At 39.8% G+C, this 15,525-nt stretch overlaps 1 pseudogene; it reads right to left on the bottom strand.

Moving 5' to 3' along the window:
• Nucleotides 1-10,168: 10,168 nt before the first annotated feature.
• LOC111221614 overlaps nucleotides 10,169-15,525 on the bottom strand; it is a 5,496-nt pseudogene continuing 139 nt past the window's right edge.

Genomic DNA, 15,525 nt, shown 5'->3' with positions numbered 1-15,525 from the left:
ATGCTAGTGCAACAATCTGATTTATCCTGCACTATTACATTACTGACCAATATTTCTAAAATATTTCATAAAAAGGGAAAACAGCACTGAGGAAAGTGAATAATGAATAAACAAGAAAAAAGCATTGAAGGAAGAATCTGAGACCAAATGCCTTGTTAAGATGGATGTTTTAATACTGAAGGATCAATAGTGGGATTTTGGTTTACGTGGAGCCTTATTTTGTATCAGACAGAACAGAAATGGCTCTTAAAATAAACAATAGATGATAGCTGGTGTAAAGTGACTCATCTAGTTACATTTACAGTTACGTCATCTTTAAGGTGAGGCAGCATGTCAAGATGAGCAAACTCATCCTTGGTTCTTTAAAAGTCTTTGAACTGCACAATAATTTTCTTACATCTAGGCATTTACCATAAAACCATGGTACAAAGAAAGATGGCTGAAAGAGGTGCTATGTTTCTATTGTAAATTAACACCATGTGAATTTGCATGTAAATTACAATTTAACTTTAACATTACTTAAAATATCTATTATTATCTATTGAACACTTAAAATTCAAACAGAGTTGTGCTTATGTTGGTTTTCTGGCTTTGTTTCTTAGAGATAATGGCATCAACTTGGCAGCAACTACATGATGACTGAGTGTTAATATTAAACGCTCACATTATGTTCCAAGTGTCATGATGATAAATAGTTGTGAGATTACTGAGATTATACCCAAATATATCTGCTTCACTGGTTAACTGTTATCATAATGATCTTCCAGCCGTGCTGATTTATTGTGTCACTTTAGTAGTCAGTTCAGTAAGTAATCTTCATCATTTTTGATGCTGATAGACTAAAGTAAAACATGGCAAAAAAGGCTTGTTCTTTTATAAATTAATTCATAAAGGACATATAGACACTAAGGTTACAGTATTACAGTAGTTACATTTTTTTTCAGTCTTGGTGTGGAAATTTTCCAGCACTACAGCAAGATTGTCTGATTGACTAGAAATCTGACTCAATGTGCTCTACAAAAAAAAACATCTTTGACCATAAAAGTCCGCCATGATGGATTCTCCGGCATCTCATCATCATCAACCGTAGGTCCAACTGCAACAGATTTTTCTGAGGCTTAGCAAGTAAAATCATTAATGATTTTTCCAATCATCATACATTTCGGTAGATATCTTCAGGCCATGTTTGGGAGTAGGCCCTCCAAAGCATTTTGAGGTCGACCCATAGGGGTTGCCACAAACACCAAAAAATGTGTAGCTGAAACCTGATGGACAGAATGTCATCAAATTTGGAGCACATGCACATTTTTGCACATGTCCTCCTAAACTGTAAGTCTGATTGCTACTAAATAGTCTGTGCATCATTATTGGACCAGGCTTATCAAAAGTTGAATCAAGCTTGTTGATATCTTGTGTGGTTTTCATGATATTGACCAATGAATTTTAAAAGGGTCAAGTCAACAACTGTTGGGCCAGTCATCACAATACTTGCAGGATCAACTCCACATGATTAACTGAAACATACCCTGAAAATGTTGATCAAATCTACCACTAGGAGGCCAAGAAATTGGCATAACCTAGCACAAATCAATTTACAAATGAGAAAATGTTTGTCCAAACCTTACAAAACTTGCATATATTTAATAACAATTTTGAATCACTTGTGTAAAACTAATTTGACATTGCTCAATAGGGGGCGACACCAGCGCCAAACATGTGCACAAGCCTGGTCCAAATTGTGCCATGAACAAATGAGTTTGTCCAGTCATCACAAAAATTGGTAGATATCTATGTTGAACTATGTTTGTAACAAATCTTTTCCATATGGCCTTACAGTGTAGCATTTTAAGGGTGCTTTAATTTGAAACTAGGTATTGTTTTTTAAGAATGGAAGCCTCTGCCCTTGTAGCCTTGCTTATATAAACATAAAGTGAAGTGCATAGATTTGTGTAATTTATCCTCTTGAATTCATTTTGCAGTAAAATAAACTATTACTTATTCGGTGTGTTGTTAATGTAGGCCCACAATGGAAATAATGTCACTGGATGAATGTTGGGGCATTGTAAAATTTACTGGTCATGTCACAACATGTTTGAAAAATTGCTTTATTGTCATTCACCTGTCATATTTATGAGTGCTGATGACTTGCACACACAGCTGAGGTTAATTTTGTCACAATGAACAATACGGAGACCAGTGTTGACTAATAATGCGTGACAGTAATAATAGTTTTTCCAGTAGTATAACGAATTACTATTTAAATTCCAGTAATAAGCGCAAAAGGGTTACTGCTTGCAGCTATATTTCTTACTTTTTATCACTCCCATAGCTCAGTCTTTAATTTAATTTTGTGGTCATAGATATACAGTATGTCTGCTCAATCACTTACTCTCTTATATTCAACCTTAAAGTTCTCTTGAAAGCTCATACATTATGATGGACTGGCTTTGAAAAAAATAGTGTCATTCTATCTTGTTTCAAGATACTAAGACAGATAAGTCCACTAGTGTCAAGAAAATAAAATTATTTTCAGTTCTTTACTACTGACAGATATTTCTTACATTTTAAAGGACTTTTTGTTGAGAGGTTGCACTAAACATTGTGCTTTGAGTGCCTTAGGCTTACCCTCAGTAGAATCACAGCAAAGGTGCCTCTGTGAATGGACCTTTTAATAAAACAAGCACACACACACACACACACACACACACACACACACACTCATATACACACAAAGCCGCGAAGGACATCACGCACATCTGCAGATTTGAGGCTGAACAGACAAAGACAAATGCCCGCCAGTGTGGACGCAACCACTCATTCACACACTCTTGGCAACACTGTGAAAGTGCTTACAGATGTCCATCGATGTAGGACTCACACCATCAGAGACAACGACATAGATACTGTTAGCACACACACACTCTGAAGCTGTCGGGTCACGCTGTGCTCGGGCGGGGCCGTGGTATCGGCCCGGCTCTCTGGGGACACAGATCCTAACTTTAAACCCCGTCGACTCTCCCTCATCCCCATCTTTGGGCTATCCCCACGCCCACACTCCCCTCCATCAACAGCGTCACGCCACAGACCAAATAGCATCTCTCACGGCTTGCTGTTGCCATGGCAACTCCATTTTCCAGAAGCCTCCAGCCCAGGTCTCTATACAATAAATGGTCTCTCATGGATACAGCGACGTGTGTGTGAGAGGCATAGAGACATGATGTCCACTGGTGCACACATGATGCTGAAAATATGCTGCTGTGTGTCTCTGACATTCTTGACAATGCTGACCAATATTTTCTAAATCAAATGTGATCAATAACGCTCATCTGTCATCAAAATACCAAGATAAATGCTTAAATTACAGGTTCAATATGACATGATGTTGACTATGCTGCTCACAAACACTTAAACACAATGTAGTGTCGACGAATGAATAGGGTCCATTTGTAGACTGATTAACTCTATGCACAGAGCAGGAAGCAGCAGGTTCCCGCTCTCCTCGCTCCTCCGATGAACACAGCTCTGTGTATCCCCAACCTTAATTATTCATGTCCCACTTACTCCTGACAAATTATTCAGAGCTTACTCCAATCCTACACTCTCTGTCAAAGATGATTGTCTTTAGAATATGTTAATAAAGATTGAAGATTGATAAAGTTTCATCATTTCGTTTACTTCAAAATAGAGAAGCCTTAATATTTCATGAAGCGTCCTTATAGTTTTTGACAAAACTGATCTAATTTGTGTTTGTTTAAGTGTCAGGGGTTTGAGGAATTCCCCAAAAACAGATATCCAAACCATTAGGTACAAGGTACAGAGACAGATCACAGCATTTTACAGTCTTCATTATTCACTATTGTAGCACCTACAGTGAAGCATAAGTATGACTCACAGATAAAGAACACTCTGTACTAACTTTTGAAACTTTGCCTTTAACATTTATTTTAAAAATCTAATTATATATGGTTTTACCTTTTTTTGAGTGGTTGCCATCTATACCTTAGCAACAGTTGCATTTAATTACAGCTTCATAATATTCCATTGATTTCAATAGGATCTTTAGCAACAGACCCAGCTTTTGTTTTTCAAAGATGATGATTTATCTTGACATGTGTTTACATTTTTATAGCAAATCTAGTGATCATTAAAGGGCTGCAACTAACAATGGTTTTCATTATCAATTAATATGATTAATCTAATTATTGTCTTGTCTAATTGATATCTTGGTCTATAAATTGTCAGAAAATAGTGAAAACATGCCCACGAAAATTTCTAAATTCGAATGTGACATCTTCAAATATCTTGTTTTGTCTGAACACTGATCCAAAACCCAAAATGACTCAGTTTGCTGTCAGACAAAGAAAAACAGCAATTCCTCACATTTGAGAAGCTGTAACTAGAAAATGTCTCCAGAGAATAATTTGCTTTAAAATGACTTTGACGCTTAACTGACTCAAAATATATTTGATAAAAATATATTTATTCATTAGTTTAACTTCAGCCCATTCATTTTCTGTCAGTTGACTAATCAAATAAGTGACTGCAGATCATTATGGAATCTGAGCTCTGGTTTTCCCTTTTGGTTTACCATGACACAGTTAAAAAATTAAGAGGATAAATGCCACAATGAGTCTTACAGATGTGAAGTTCCTTTAGAAACCTGACCCTTCTGCAGCTTTAAGTGGAAGATCATCCTGTGTTTTTTTTTTCCTCTTTAGAGAGGTGTGTTGTAAGGAGCCCCATTTTATTCGATCTGACGGCATTCTCACCAAACATAGTTATTTTAAGTTGTGTAGCCATTACATGTAGTTTCAGATACACTGAGAGCTCAGGGCTGTAACAAAACAGCAGAGCTGTTTCACCAAAGACAGGAAGGATTGGCAGCTGGGGCATTAACGTGCGTCTTTGCCCTACATGTTATTAACTTATTGGCCATCATGTCGCAAACACTGTAAGTGTTCACCTGTAAAGCTTTCAGTTACCACCTGCTGCTCATGTTAACTTCTCCACTCCTCTCTAAGAACTTAACAACAGCTTATTTTAACAGATGATAATCACAAAGGACTCTTCCTTTATATTAGTGGTATAACCACATTTAAATCCACTTTCTATGAAAATATGAATAATATATTCACGCACACCTGATAATTGAATATCTGGGAGCTGTAATTCCCAGCAACTGCCCAAAATAAATACATTTGTGAATTGTATCAGAGCATTACCATGACAAAGTGGGAGCAGATTTTTTTTGGTTCAGGTCCACACAACTCCAGAGGGGGCAATGTAAATGTGTAAATGGTAATAAATATGTGACCCTGTTTAATCAGATTGAACAAAATGGTCTTCTCAGTCGCTTAATTTCAACCCAAGTGAGCAGTGATGGATGAACTGAAACAGCGGATGGTGATAGTGTTTTCTGAAAGCGTTATCAAATTCTCATGGACGAGGAGTTTTGCGTCTCTTCTGCAGAGTTGTGTGAACGATGCTCTGCTGGTTCGTGTGACCAGATTAAACTGCCTCTTTACTGTTTTCCTCTTCATTTTTTTTTTTTTTTTGGGTACTTGCAGCACTGTGGGGCTCAAAACCACTTGCATCTCTAGAAGCAGAGTCAAATGTATTAAAACGATCTGAACGGAAATGCTCATATAAAATATTGGGTTGATTTTACATTCAAAGTCTGACATGAAGTTCTGTGTGCAGGTGCAGAACACGCAGAAAGTGAACTTACCTTCCTCCTCACTCGAGCCCCTCTCCACAGCTGGATAGAGGGGCGGTGTAGTGTTGACACTGGGTGGAACAGCTGTACTTTTGGTGAAAATCCCACTGATGAACTTAAGCATCTTGCGGTCACGAGGAGGAGCTCGCTGGATTGTTCCTCCCTGGCCCTCCTTCCCCTTCTTCAGGTCCTCAGAGAAGGAATGTAGGTCACTGTTGTCCAGGGTACGACTTGTACCTTTTCTCTGAGGCCTGGACACATCTGTGGCAGGAGGTGCAGGCAGGGAAACAGTAACTGTCTTAAACCTCTCCCCCTGAGGACTGTCCCGGGTCATTAGGCCTGAAAATCCTCCGCTTATGGGAGCTCCGGGGCGAATGAGCGTGCCCCTTCCGTCGCTGTCGGCCCAGGACGCCCTGTAAGGCCCAAGAGTTGTAGCTGCCATTAAGGGAGACTGGTCCCCCATACGGTTATCCCTTCGGTCCAAAGTCTTAGCAGAGTGATACAGGCTGGTATTGGCCTCTCTGAGTTCCCTCCAGCATGCAGAGTTGCCTCCTGCATGTGACCTCATCAGGACTTCAGGACGCTGGCTGACTTGCGGCGGGACGGAGAAAGGGAGGCTGCAACGTGAGCGACTGTTAAGGTCTGCTCCATTTTCACCCTTTAGGAACAGCATGGGGGGCTCTCTGTAGAGCTCCGTCTTAGGGCGCATGGCATCTGAGCGAGGTCCCTCTCTGCGCACAGTTCCCTCAGAGGACGTTCCTCCATACACTTTGACCATTTGCCTAAGGGGTGGATGCATGAGAGAAGTGTCTTTGCTTTTACCAGTTGCTGCGATGTCTTTTTGGTGTCCGTGAGTTTCCCTCCTCTCAGGCTTCCCTCTGTTCTCTGTGGGGCTGCCATACTTGACCTGCACCTGTTCCACTTCATCTTCCACCTGTGTGTTTTCTTTTCCCACCACTTCCACACATACAAGTCCTCCCTCCTTATCAGGGACATTGCTCACCTCCTCCTTCTCCTCATCCTTCTTAGGGCTCCCTTCCCCCTCTGGAAGAGCCTCCTTCTGGTTCCCTGCTACATCCTCTGGCACAGCCTCAACCTTCACCAGAGTGAGGGAAATGAGGTAGGTGGTGCGTTTCTGTGGGTTGGCTGCTTTGCTCATTGGGACAGCAGACCTCAGCACAGTGGCACCTGCTCTCTGACCTAGCCAGACTTGCACATCTCAGTTATGGCAACAGGGACAAGACTGAAGCAGAGGAGAAAGAAGATCTAAGATAAGACACAGACACATGATCAAACCTTGTGTTGCTGATTAGGTCTGACATCAGGCTTATGTCGGGTATCCTACTTTCCTTTTATAAAAGACACAAGGAGTCAGTGAAGAGGAATCCTGTGAATTGCAAATTTCCAGAATATATTTAAAAGGCTGACCCAGTGGTGAAACAAGTCTAGACCATTTTTTCTAATGCCTCCATTAATCCTCTTCAATGCACACCGCTACTACTGGTCTCTACCACTGATTCATTCATAATCCTTGCCTGTGTCTCCTTAGCTTTCCCTCTTAAACTCATTTATTTTGTACAAATCTGACAGGTAGACACATGGATAGATATAAGAAGGCATTTCCTTCTACAGTGTTGATGTCTTAGCCTCAGATTTCATACTGGAATTATGCAACAGTCAATACATTCGGTTGATCCATTTCTTGACTAGGACTAAAATTAATACTGGTTGAATAATGCCACCTTACTACAGTATGTGTCTTGGCTTTCGCCCATATCATACCTTCATTTTTCCTGAAGAAAAGCCATTGCACGGCTCCTTGTACATTTCATCTGATGAGGAATTTTATCTTGCCATCAGATTGCCGTTCATATCAAATGGCACATCAAACAAGGCTGACAAAAAAAGAGCTCCAGCTGATGAGTCCGAGAGAAAAACAGGTGAGAGGGAGCAGGGTGAAAAGACATCAAAATGGAAATCATTCACTTGTCACGAAGCGTCTGGCAGCTGGAGCCTCAATTCGACAATGTCATGCATCAAATTATGTATGCACGGTGTGAGGGTCACTGGGAGATGCTGAAAAACATCTGTTATGTCTCCAGAAAATTAAAATAAAAGAGATAAAGTAGCCGGATTTACGCAACCCAAGCAATGCTTCCTTCTGCCTATATCCCTGCTCTGGAGAACAGCTCCTCTCGGTCACCGCATCCTCTCCTCCGAGTGCCTCATCCAATTAGCAAGTCAATAAAATGTGTCTGTGAGGCAGAGGAAGCCCACCAGCTCACCACAGCCCCTCCTCCTTTTTTTTCCCCTCCTCTTCTCGCTGCCACAGAGCCTTGCAACCCCCCGCTAGCCCGCCGTTAGCCTGCCGCACAGCCAGCTCCACACTGGGATTCAGCTCTGGCAAGCGGGTTGGGAATGAGAGGCTTGCAGTGAGGTGGTGGTGGTCCTTGCCCACGTTCATCAGATTTTTATCTGTGCCGACACAACAAAAGAGACAGGAGGGAGAAGAAGAAAAAAAAAAAAAAAAAAAAAAAAACCTCAGCTCTGCTCCTGCCAATGCATCTGCTCTGTCTCCATCTCTCTCTCTCTCTCTCTCTCTCTCTCTCTCTCTCTCTCTCTCCTCTCCTTTTCCAAAGCAATTTATGGGCAGCTCCTGCTTTCTTTCCCTGCCTCACAGTCTGTCCCCTCTGAGAGAGAAACAAGTGAGGATGCACAGGAGGGAAAAATCTGGATGTCTGTGCATGACTGCAATAGGAAATACAATGGAAAAAGAATAGTTAGATGTTAAAGAGAATAAAAACTCAATGTAAAGAGAGGGGGAGCTGAATGAAGTGATTAAATTGCATCAGAAGAAATGGAGAGAAAACTGAAATACTGATGGGAATAAAGGGTTTGGATAAATAAATACAGGACATTAGAATTAGATAGAAATGAGGGAATGAAAAAAAAATGGAAATACAAGAAAATGCACAAAATAGCTCATAAAATCATGTTTGTTTACTACACAATCTCTCTTCAGGGGGCGCAGCCTGTCTTACCTCTGTGTTTGTACCATCATCATAAACCTGTCCAAATCTAGAAAATGGTTCAAAAATCAGGTTTATCAGTATTTTTTACCCTCTTAAGCATCAAGCTCCCTGATCCTGTGTGTAGCTCAGCTGGGTGATATCTTTTGAACCCTGGATTTGTCTTTGATTTACATTTGTTTTGTATCAATTTGTAGAATTTTTATTTTGATGTAATAGTGCCACTGTAGCCATTTGCTTATTATGGAATAAGACAAAACAAGCAACACTTTTAAAGTTTTATCGTAGTACTCTCAAGTGTTGCTGGGTGGAGTTAATTGCATAAAGGAACAGTTCAACATTTTGGGTAATGTGCTTATTTGCTTTCTTGTTGAGAGTTAAATGAGAATAACACTCTATCACTCTCATGTCTCTACAGTAGATGTAGTAACTAGAGCCAGCAGCAGGTTAGCTTAGCTTAGCAAAGAGACTGGAAACATGGGGAAACAGCTAGTGTGGCTCTGTTCAAAAGTGGTTAAATTATGCTGTGTGTGAATATTTGAATCGCTCATTTGAATATTTGTTTGTGCATTTTATTATGACAATCTTTAGAGTATTTTGAGCTAATGAGCTAATGGACACATGAATTTCCCCTAGGGGATAAATAAAGTATCTATCTATGTATTAACTTCACTTTTGTAGTAGTAGTTAATTCATCAGATTGGTCAGTTGACTTGTGACCGCAGTGAAAAATTCAAATAATTTAAAAGGGGAATTTCACTGATTTTCCAATCAACTCATCATGGAGAGTACTACTCAGTCTGTGAAAAAAGTGTGAAAGTTGTATTAATAGATTCTCTGGGTCTGAAAGGAGATTTATTATGTTTAGAGAAAATAAACCCCAGTGACGTCATGAGGGTTATCTTGGCTTGGGCCTCAAAACTACACATTTTTAATACAAACTCTCAAAATATTCAGGGTGTGGAGTTTGACAGATTTGGTCATTTACCAGGCAGAAAGAGTCCAACAAAATGACTCAATCGTGTTGCATTATGGGAAGTGTAGGACCCACTGTCTTTGGAGCTTGACCTACAGGAAATTTAAAATGAAATTCAGGATATTTCAGCTTCTAGTGCATGATGTCTTTTTTGTAACATCTGCCTTTTGTAACCCCCTTAACTTAACAGATGTGTAATACTAAATCGTTTGAGTATCCCTTTGTGAGATACAAAAACAACTCACCCGCAAAAATCAAAAAGAAAGATCTCTGGCTGATTTTGACAGCCACATTCATTAACAGGCTATGACTAGGTGTTTTTGATTTTTTTTGTTAGAATTTGTGTTTTTCACAAAATATTTCAGTCCATTTCAGTTTTCATAGAATCACATTTATTTGTTTCATATGGACTACCATCTGTATAATAATACACAAATGAAGTCTGAATGTGATTAAAACTGTGTTTTATTCATTTGTAGTTGCAGTGCTGGTTGATTTCAGATGGTTTTAGCAATGGAGAAAAAAATGTTAAAAGTAAAATGAGGTTCAATCTCTCAGTCCACCAATAAACAAAACAATTGTTTAAGAGCAGTACCAGTATTTTTGTCATATATGTCTTTGTTGTGCGTTCTTGTTCAGCTACTTCAGACTATTGTTGCTTTTCTTTACAATTTAAATACAGTTGTGTTTAATAATGTTCATACAGATTTATTTCTGTCAGAAATACAGTCAAATCCCAAACAACTGGTTGATTTAACCCTCTGAGGTGTCACTTCTGTCAGACTTCTTTCAGTCTGTGACAACAAAAGATGACATCTCTGCTTCCTTCTGTCTAAACACTGTACAAAGGTAACAAGAGCAACATTTGAGAGGAGATGACAGACGTTTCTATTCATGAGTCCCTGCTGATGAGACTGATGCCGAAATCAAACATCAAAAACACTGGTACTGTCCTTGAAGACATGATATGTTACCATCATTAACTGTGACATTTACATGTTGGAAAGCTTGCCAGTGATCCTTAGGTTCACTCCTCTTCATTTTTTATCCCATTTCTCAGGCTTTAATCCTTTTTTGATGCAGGAGTAACAAAATAATATCCCACAGCATAACCCAGACATCTTGAAAGGCAATGCACTGAATTAAATTGAAATCCTTTAAGGTTAGGCCAGGACTGAAGCTTAGACACTGTTACCTCTCGTTGCATGTTTCTATGCATCATTTCAGCTTTTTGTCTGAGTCAATGTCTCCTCGTCCTGGAAATATGGATGTTCTAGTGCATTCAGGGCGGATATTCGTTTCAAGGGGTCAAAGGTCAGCATGTTCTGTGGATGAAAGGATAGCAGGATGTTAGAGCTGTGTCACTGTCAAATTTCAGGTCTTGATGGAATATTTTGACATTCTGAGAAATACCCTTATTCACTCTCTTGCCAACACTTAGATTTGGAGGCTGTATGGTAAATATGACGCTACAGCAAGAAGCTTTATAGCTTAGCTTAGCTTAGCATAAAGACTGGAAACTGGGGGAAACAGCTAGCCTGACTCTGCGCATAGGTAACAAAATCCACAATCCACATCCAGCACCTCTAAAGCTTATTAATTATCATATTATATCTTGTTTGTTTAATCTGCACAAAAAAGTAAAGAAATGGATTTTTAAAAAAATGGTTTATGCACCAGGTTTATGCACCTGTTGCCAGGCAACCAGCAGAAACTCCAGGCAGTTCCTGGTTGAAAAGGGGTCAAACTATTGCTTTAACATATAAAGAGGAAATTCAAGAAAAAGAACAAAATGAATAGTCACATTAAAAAATTAGCTAATATAACTCCTTTCTTTCGTCATTAAGATTTAATTGATCAAATTTAGTTATTTCAACAAGCTGCTGTCTGATATTGTGTTTCTATTATTTTGCACTTACTAAAACTATATTTTCTACATTATATGGAGAGGCAAAAATAAATATACCATTTACTTTAAAAGGTACTGTGAAGTCACTGGTTCAGCCCCAGATAGGCAACATTTACTGTGCATTTTCTTTTTTCTTTTTTTTTTTTTTTTACATCAGTTGGTAAATTAAATAGCAATCTATAAGAAAAGCTAAGGTTTTATTGCTCTGTTCTCTAGCTCAACCAGCTGACAGTTCAACATTTTCCAATACTGCATCAGTGAAATTCTGGTGGCTTGTGTTGATTATCACCAGACTTCTTCTGGAGTCTGAGGTTACTTATCTGTTACTGTCCTGATTCCAACTCTGTTTACAGCTGACAGCGAGTTACCAGGCAGGATGGACTTTCACTATAATTAAAAATCTTTTCAAGTTCCAAACCAAATCTTACCAGCAATAGTTGTGCCCCCTGCTCAGTTATCTCTGAAACAAAGTCAGCAATTGGGCGAGGCATGAGAGGGGGGAAGTTTTTTCTTGACAGTGTGACGTCAGTCGGCCACTCGTCCTCTGGTGGCAAGCCAATAACTCTGAAATTACATATTATTGTCATTGAAACAAGTATAATATGAATCCATCTACCAATACATGTCTTAGTCGGCTAAACGTGATGGAAGCTGTGTGTTACTCACTCAAAAATTTTCCCAAGTTGATCCACTTCTGATTCACCACAGAACAACGGTCTAAGCAAACAAAGCAATAATTGTGAGGCATGAATATCTTTACCCAAGCTGAACCAACATCGTCATGCAAAGTGTCACTTCTACCAGTAGATGGAGCTACTGTGTGTATCACTGAGCTGATCTGGAAGATGATGTAGAACAGTCTGGTGTCTTTAAAGCTTTCCGCCACACATCACCTCAGGTAAACCAGTCACAAAATACTTACTATCATGTCTTGTCTCTAAATTCACTGATTATGACTTTTGCACCAACACTAGTGAAGGAGCAGGTCATTGTCCGTGAGCTGGGTTTCTGTTGGCATGGAAGAGATACCTGACCCCCTCCAGGGGGCAACTGAATTTCGAGTTTGGGGCAGTCTTGAAAAACTAGTAAGGGGGTCTGACCTTTGAAGTTGAATTAAATTCTGTATTACAGCAGTTTTTTTTTGTTTGTATGCTTTCTTGAAGAGGGGTAAGACTGAAGTAGACTAGATTTAGATTTTGCTGTAACATTGTGTCTGGCAAAGCCCTGCTGTTTTTCAACAATTCACCTCCCGACAGCCTGAGGCTCGGAACAGATTTCCCCAGAGCCACAGATAACCTCATAATGTGATTCATTTACAGATAAAATCTGGACACTCGCATCACCAGTATGCCCTCTATAGGCAATGAGACGAGCCTAGAGGTGGAGTTTTTATTCAAACATAACACGGAGATGTTCATATTGAATGTATTTTCAAGCTGTTTGCTGCAAATGTATTTCATTTGTTTTCACTCATGGCAACTAAAGCGTGACTTAAAGTACAAGACGGGACAAGACTTTTGTCAATATTTAACCAAAGTCACAGTCTTTCCCTAAACTTACCTACAGTGTTTTAGTAACCCAAACCGAACAACAAATAAGAGGAGAGACATCCCATATGCCCTAGCCTCCTTTCTTATGATTTATGTGCAGTATACGGAATAAAGCAAGAGTTTCCTCCAAAACATATTTGTTAAATCAAATCAATATAAATCAAATGTATTTGCAAAGGTAAATGGTGGTTGTGTGTGCGTGTGTATGTGTGTGTGTGTGTATGTGTATGTGTGTGTGTGTGTGCGAATGTGTATTGTATGTGTGTGTGTGTGTTTTGGTTGTGTGTGTGTGTGCGTGTGTATGTGTTGGTGTGGATGTGTATGTGTATGTGTGTGTGTGTGTGTGCGTGTGTATGTGTGTGTGTGTGTATGTGTATGTGTGTGTGTGTGTGTGTGTGTGTGTGTGTGTGTGTTGTGTGTGTGTGTGTGTGTGTCTATTAGATTTAGAAACTCTGGACTGTCTTGAGGAGTTATATGAGAAATTACAACTCACTTTGACTCAGGTCAACGTCAAAATCTAATGCACTGTCCAAAGCTTCTCTTTTCACCAAATTGTATCAAAATGTGTTTGTTACAAATACAGAGATTATAATCTCATCATAACAGACACACTAACATAAAGAACGTTAGTGTGGTCTGTCTTATTTTTTTTTTTATCTGAAAACGACTCTGCTGACTCACTTGCGTCGGAACATCTCAGCAAAGATGCAGCCGGTGCTCCAGATGTCCACAGGTGTGGCGTAACTGGACTGTAGCAGCACTTCAGGAGGGCGATACCACAGTGTCACCACCTGGGAGACACAAATATAGAGTCCATCAAAAGTAGTACGTGTAGATAGTAACATTCACAGGGATCATATTAAAGTACTATACTGGTGGCTTGGCAGGTTTTGGCTTGTTAGTGATGAAAATTGCCGTAATTTAACTTCAGTGTTTCGACATAGCAGTTTACAAAACTCTCAGGTGGCCAGTTTTTTAAATACATTTACTACAGTATGAATTTCAAGCTGTACATTGTGTTGAGCAAATGTTAACAGTCTTAGCTAAGACTGTGAGCCTGGTAAACATTAGCTACCCTCTAAACAACAACACCATGTTAGCACAATCACTGCGAACATGTCAGTATGCTCACACAGCTGCTAGGGTGGCTGTCGACTCTTAGTCTTGTTAAAACTGATCCTTTAATATGAATTCAAGGAAGCTCATCCAAGATTTGACGTGGACGTTGCCAAAAGGATTCTGTGAAGTTGGTCGTGTCTTGTATTCACAGGGTTAATGTTGGACCACTGGATGTATCATCAATGAAGAAATTTAACTGCGACTTAATAGATTAGTTATCTCAGTCAAATTATTCAACGGCTAAAGGTTGATTTGTTTTTTGAACTGAAATAGATGATAACAGCAGCTTGTATGAATGGTTAAAATCTAAATATCTTTGAAAAAAAAAATGATGCTATGCTTTGAAAAAATGCTGTATAAATGACATGAAAAAGTACTGGCACTGCATGGTCCAGGTGCGTCCGTACAACAGGAGTGAGAGCCATGTGGCAGCTGTAGATCCTGGCTAGCCCAAAGTCAGCTAGCTTCACCTGGCCCTGGCTGGTTACCAGAATATTCTCTGGTTTCAGGTCTCTGTGCATCACGCGGTTAGAGTGAAGGAATGTAAGACCACACAGCAAACTGCCTCATCAAGTCCTGCAAAAGAAAAAAAAACACACACACACGCACACACACAGGCATACTTTAAATGACTCCAAATATAAAAAAAAACAGATTAACTTTCGAAATCGGGCTTCTATCGCTGACTAACAAAAGGCTCATACTGTTTCTATCTTGTGACGAATTTCACAATTATGCAGTTTACTTTAGATACTGTTTCTCACTTTAATGCGGCCAGGAGATAAGCCGGAGCTGGAGCTCTCTCGAGGTACGTCTTGAGGTCTTGGTCCACATGCTCAAAGACCAGAGTGACTTTGTCTCCTGGTCTGACCTCTGGGTGGCACATACATCCATGAGCCTGGCATGTAGAAATAATACTGTGACTTCTGTGAGAGGTTTAGTCAGTGGATTACAGATGACATAGACTGAAATACTGAAAAAAAATAAAAAACATTTACCTGACTAACATTTGGGTGGTCAAACTGCTCCAGCCTTCTCAAAACAGAGCCACCTCTCTGACCGTGGAGATCGGCAGGCCATTTTGATCCGTCTGGACAAGCACGCTCTTCAGAGCAACAAACTGCCCGCTCTCCGTGTCTCTGGCCTTATAACAGTCCCGTAAGCGCCTCCTCCGATCTCTGCCACTGGTTCATACTGGATACTGGTGGCGTGGGTCCATGGCCAAT

Source organism: Seriola dumerili, unplaced genomic scaffold (genome assembly GCF_002260705.1).
Source record: "Seriola dumerili isolate Sdu_G_001 unplaced genomic scaffold, Sdu_1.0 BDQW01000088.1, whole genome shotgun sequence".
Classification (NCBI taxonomy): Eukaryota; Metazoa; Chordata; class Actinopteri; order Carangiformes; family Carangidae; genus Seriola; species Seriola dumerili.
This window is presented reverse-complemented; position numbering and strand designations above follow the sequence as displayed.